The sequence below is a fragment of the Peromyscus leucopus genome, unplaced genomic scaffold (assembly GCF_004664715.2).
Source record: "Peromyscus leucopus breed LL Stock unplaced genomic scaffold, UCI_PerLeu_2.1 scaffold_161, whole genome shotgun sequence".
Lineage (NCBI taxonomy): Eukaryota > Metazoa > Chordata > Mammalia > Rodentia > Cricetidae > Peromyscus > Peromyscus leucopus.
The window spans coordinates 21,140-26,955 of record NW_023504787.1 but is presented as its reverse complement, the minus strand read 5'-3'; the positions used below and the strand labels follow the sequence as shown (position 1 = coordinate 26,955).

General features: G+C 43.3%; 1 pseudogene; it reads left to right on the top strand.

The window, feature by feature from the left end:
* On the top strand, positions 1-5,816 carry LOC114690852 (annotated as a pseudogene).

Genomic DNA, 5,816 nt, shown 5'->3' with positions numbered 1-5,816 from the left:
ATGGCTTATGTGTCTGTTGAAAGTCGACTTGCAACTAAGTCCTTCCTCCCTAGAATTGATTCCTCACTGGGACTTGATCACAGCCATGATAAATGTAACTATGGCCCTGTTATGGTATAGAAGCCAAGAAAAAACAATCTGACAAACCATGATTGGTTGGTTGCTTGTGGTGAAATTACAAAGAGGCAGTATGAAGAATGCTAGATACTAGTCCATAAGGGGCAGTGCCTGCAGGGAGAATGGAACAACGGTCCTGATAGATTTGGAGTTCACAAATACCTAAATCTGTCAATGAACAGAAACAACTGAGAAGCTTCTGCACAGCAAAGGACACTGTCATTCAAAGTGTCAGCCTACAGAATGGGACAATATTTTCATCAACTACACAACCAACTGAAGGATAATATTCACAATATATAAAGAACTTACTAACTAGATATTAAAAAATGAATAATCCACCTAAAATGGGTACAGCCTAAACAGAATTTTTAAAGGAGAAAACTCAAACGAATAAGAAACATTTAAAGAAATGTTCTGAGGTCCTGCATGACTGATGGAGGCCCGAAGCCTACATGGACCCTGTTGTATGATGTGACTCCTTCCAGCCATTTTAAAAATACCACACTAGGTCCACTGGCAGCCCCTAACTTGGGGCTGCTGTGACTGCAGCCAGCACTGCTTGCCCTGCCTAGTGGTAGCAGGGGTGGGGGTGGGACAGTGGTGATGCCTGCAGGCTAAATGCATAAAGGTAGAGCCTGGCAAGCCTTGAGGAGGCCAACATCAAAGAGAGGAGGCCAACATCAAGGAAAGAGACATGGGTGGCAGCCAGAATTGACAAGGAAATTTCCATCCACACCCCTACCCCAAAGTCCTGCCTAAACAAAAGACCACCCTGACTCTGGGCAACAGCAGGATACCCAAGAAATGTCCCTGTGGTGGTACAGTATTTATGGTCAAAAGAAACAGAAACTACCATGTGGTGATGGCTCTGGGCTTTAATGCCAGAATTCTCAAGGCAGAGGCAGGAAGATCTCTGTGGACTTCAAGGCCAACCTGGTTTATAAATGGAGGGCCAGGATAACCAGAGCTGTTACAAAGAGAAACCTTCTCTCTAAAAACAAAACAAAAAGATAAGGAAACAAAAAGAAACTTGATCAATCACTAAATGCATTGAATATTTGCATGAAAAGCTGACAGGACACAATAATATACTGTATGTCAGGATGCAGTTTTCCAATGTCTTTAAGGACCTGAGTGGGAAGCTGAAAGTCTCACATATTCATATTAAATCAGGAAGCAGAGAGAGCTAATGGAGAAGGCTATGCTAGTTAATGTCCTTAATCTCAAGGACAATCCCAGTGATGGACTTCTGCCACTGTGATGGCTATTGTTGGATGTTTGGTTGTCTACTTGACTGCATCTGGAGTGAACTACAATCCAGAAATGGAGGGCACACCTGTGAGAGATTATTTTTTGCTTGGTTTCTTCTGGATCAAGAGGAGGGAAACAACTATCTTTAAAGAGGATCTCTGGTGGGAAGACACACACCTTTAATCCAGATCTTGAGGCCAGAAGACACACCCTTAATTTTGGCCATACATTCTGTAGGAAGACTAATAAGGACATAGAAAAAGGAGGCTTTTCCTCATTTCTCCCTTGCCCTCCCCTTGTTACCAAGCCTGTTCTTTCAGTGGAATTAGAGCCTACTTATTTGAGATTCCAGCATATACTGAAGACCGGTGGAGAGATCCAGCCTTGTGGACCAAGCCTCTTCTGGATTCAAGGACTTTCAGTTCACAGTCACCCATTGTTGGATTAGCTGGACTGCTGCCTGTAAGTAATTCCAATAAACTCCAGGAGAGAGAGAGAGAGAGAGAGAGAGAGAGAGAGAGAGAGAGAGAGAGAGAGAGAGAGAGAGAGAGAGAGACAGAGAGACAGACAGAGAGGAGACAGAGAGGAGGAGGAGGAGAGAGATTGAATCATTGTATCAATTACTCTGTTGTTACTGTGAACTCTAATACAATAAACAAGACTCTACCCCTGACTTTCCCAAATAGGCCAAAAACTGGTGGTCAAATGACCAGACTGTAGGGACATTTTTCATTGCAAACTACCACAATGGTGTTGTTAACCTTATCTCAGGCCTTTTGAGCACTTGGTTTCCAGGAGCTAGTGCTGCTTGGAAAGTTGTGGAGCCACAGAGGTGAAGCTTTCTAGAAAGTAAGTCACTGGTGGACAGAGAACTTTTTTTTCCCTGAGACGGGTTTCTCTGTGTAGTTTTGGTGCCTGTCCTGGATCTCACTCTGTAGACCAGGCTGGCCTTGAACTCACAGAGATCCACCTGCCTCTGTCTTCAAATGATGGATTAAAGGTGTGTGCCACCACCACCCGACAGACAGAGAACTTCTAATGCAATGTCACCAGCCATGTAACAACCCAGATCTACAAGGAACAAGATGTTCCCAGCCCCATGGCTTCTGTGTCTGTTGAAAGTCTACGTGCAACTAAATCCTTCCTCCCTAGAATTGATTCCTCACTGGGACTTGATCACAGCCATGATAAAAGTAACTACAGCCCTGTTATGGTATAGAAGCTAAGAAAAAACAATGTGACAAACCATGATTGGTTGGTTGCTTGTGGTGAAATTACAAAGAGGCAGTATGAAGAATGCTAGATACTAGTCCATAAGGGGCACTGCCTGCAGGGAGAATGGAACAATGGTCCTGATAGATTTGGAGTTCTCTAATCACTGGACTTCAACATATTCCCATTTTGGGTTTTTGTTTGTTTGTTTCCCCGAGACAGGTTTTCTCTGTGTAGCTTTGTGCCTTTCCTGGAACTCACTCTGTAGCACAGGCTGGCCTTGAACTCACAGAGATCTGCCTGCCAGGATTAAAGGTGTGGGTCACCACTGCCTGGCAGTTTGTGCTGTCTTTATTAATTCAGTTTATTTAGTTGTGGACTCAGGGTACTACTGGCACTGAGATTAGTTTGAATGCATTCCTTGCTTTCTCTTTCATGAAGTGTTTTCTTTTTTTCTTTCTTTCTTTTTTTTGTTTTTTCGAGAGGGTTTCTCTGTGTAGCTTTGTGCTTTTCCTGGAATTCTCTTTGGAGATCAGGCGGCCTCGAACTCACAAAGATCCACCTGCATCTGCCTCCTGAGCTCTGGGATTAAAGGTGTGTGCCACTACTGCCCGGCTGAAGTGTTTTCTTTAACATTGTGTTGTTTGTCTTAATTAGGGTTTTTATTGCTGCCAAAACAACAACAACAACAAAAAAAAACACCATGACAAAAAAAACCCACAAACCCACAATGAAACAAAAAAAAAAAATAAAGTTGGGGAGGAAAAAGTTTATTCAGCTTACACTTCCAGATTGCTGTTCATCTCCAAAGAAAGTCAGGACAGTAACACAAACAGCAGGATCCTGGAGGCAGGAGCTGATGCAGAGGCCATGGAATGGTGCTGCTTACTTGATTGCTACCCCTGGCTTGCTGAGCCTGCTTTTTATAGAACCCAGAACCACCAGTCCAGGGATAGCAACACTCACAATGGGCAAGTGCCTCCCCCATGGTCACTAGTTGAGAGAATGCCAGACAGCTAGATTTCATGGAGACATGTAATCAACTGAGGTCTCTTCCTCTCTGATGTCTCCAGTTTGTGTTAGGTTGACTAACAAGTCCCTCAGGACAGTGTTCATTCTTCTCCAAAGTTTTGATAGATTCAGGGAATCCAAGAAGCCTGGGCTCTAATGGCTTGAAGCCATTTTTGTTACCAGCCACACCTGTTGTTTATGACTCAAGTCCTTAAGTGTTTTCTTTTCTCTTATTTTAATATTCACATGTGGCTAGATATTCCTTTCATACTTTCTTATTTCCTGGGCTTAAGTAGTTGAAACATCCCTGAAAGATCCTCTGGACTGTAGTTTGGTTGGGACATAACCCCTCTTTTCTCTCACTTTAAGTTTGATATTAAATCTCTTGATCACATTTGGCCAGGATTTTTCATTTTGATACTTTCTTGAAAAATGATCAAGTCATTCTATCTCTGATCTCAGTCTTTTCCTTTGCACATATACATCAAAGTTCCATCTTTGATCTTTACTATGATTCCTCATCTAGTGCTTGGAGGTTGTGTTTTTCTAGTGTTTCTATGTCCTTGACCTGCATCATTAGATTGTTTGGGATATCCCACATTCCATGACAGAATTCATAGCACTAAAAATTCATCCTAAAATTGCATTAACTCTTGTTTCTGATGTTGTTTGTCCCAGGTTTTGCCAACAAGATAAAGTTTCCTAATTGAGCTGAACATCATGGCCAGCCCTTGGAAGAAAACATCCTTGAAAAGGATTTCAGGATCTTAACATCTCTAGGCTCTGGTGGATATGGGGAGGTGAAGCTTGCCTGCCACCTTCCTACACATACACAGGTGGCTGTCAAGGTCCTGGAGAAGAAAAGAATTCTCTGGCTGACATCAACACTGAAGTAGAGATACTTCAATCTGTGGAACACAGAAACATAGTTCATTTCTTTCATGTTATTGACACAAGTTCAACAACTTTTGTGATCATGGAGTATATTGAAGGAAAAGACCTGGAATGTTTAATCAGCGAGAGATACTTTCTAAAGGAGGATGAGGCCAGACCAATATTCCAACAGGTCGTTTCAGGAGTTCATTTTCTCCACCAAAAACGAATTGCCCATCGTGATATTAAATTGGAAAATATCCTTATTGACAGAGCTGGAAATGTCAAGCTTTGTGACTTTGGTATGGCCAGACAGCTGGCAGAGGGGCAGATGTTGGAAGAATTCTTGGCACCTTGGTCTATTTGGCTCCAGAGATTTTGGCAAGGAAACCCTATGATGGACTGGCAGGGGATATGTGGAGCTTGGGAGTCCTCCTATATGTACTGGTCACAGGACAATTTCCATATGAAGGAGCCACCTATGATCGTATGTACAGGGTCACCACCACCACAATGTATCCCTGTCCCTACTACGTGTCAGAATCCTGTCTATTCATCATTGCAAGATTACTCATGGTCCCCACCCAGCACAGAATAACAATATGTCAGCTCCAGGAAAGCAGATGGCTGGACAACATTAAAGAACATGCATCACCTACAACTAAGGAAATCCTTCCTAGGGTCGTGGAGACCATGTGCACCATGGGATATACCTGTGAAGACATTGTATCATCCCTAAAACACAGGCAACCAAATAATTTAATGGCTACCTTCAATATCCTCAAATACAAACTGAGCTGTGGAGACAGCCATCAGCAAAATCAAAAGCCCTGGCTTAATGACAGCCCTATAGGTGCTCTTCGCCCCCTTCTCCCTCTGAAGAGGAGATTCAGTGAACCAGCCTTCCCATAGGTACAGGAGATGGGAAGAGACATTTTCATGAGGAGGGTGTGGAAGGAAGAGGCAGGAGATGCCAAAGCTACAAATGGTCAACAGATACAGAAAATAAATCCTGTTCAGAATAAACTGTCCCACAAGGAGATGTCCAGGTGGCTAATGTCATCAACAGTGCTACAGCACTCATTGCAGTCTTTGCAAATTCTGTGGAGAGCTGGCCTGGTGATCTTTCCACATGTGAATCAGCCTTGGATGGAACACTCAACAAGTTTCTGATCATGGGCTTCTCCACAGAGGAACCATTCATGGGGCCCAACATGTCCAATGACCAGCCTCAGGATGGACCTACATCCTTGGGATCCAAGCCACTCAGAGTCTGGAAGCTAATGAAGAAGAGAATTTCCCATGCACTCAGAGCACTGTTTTCCTGTTCCATGCCCACTCCATTGTGA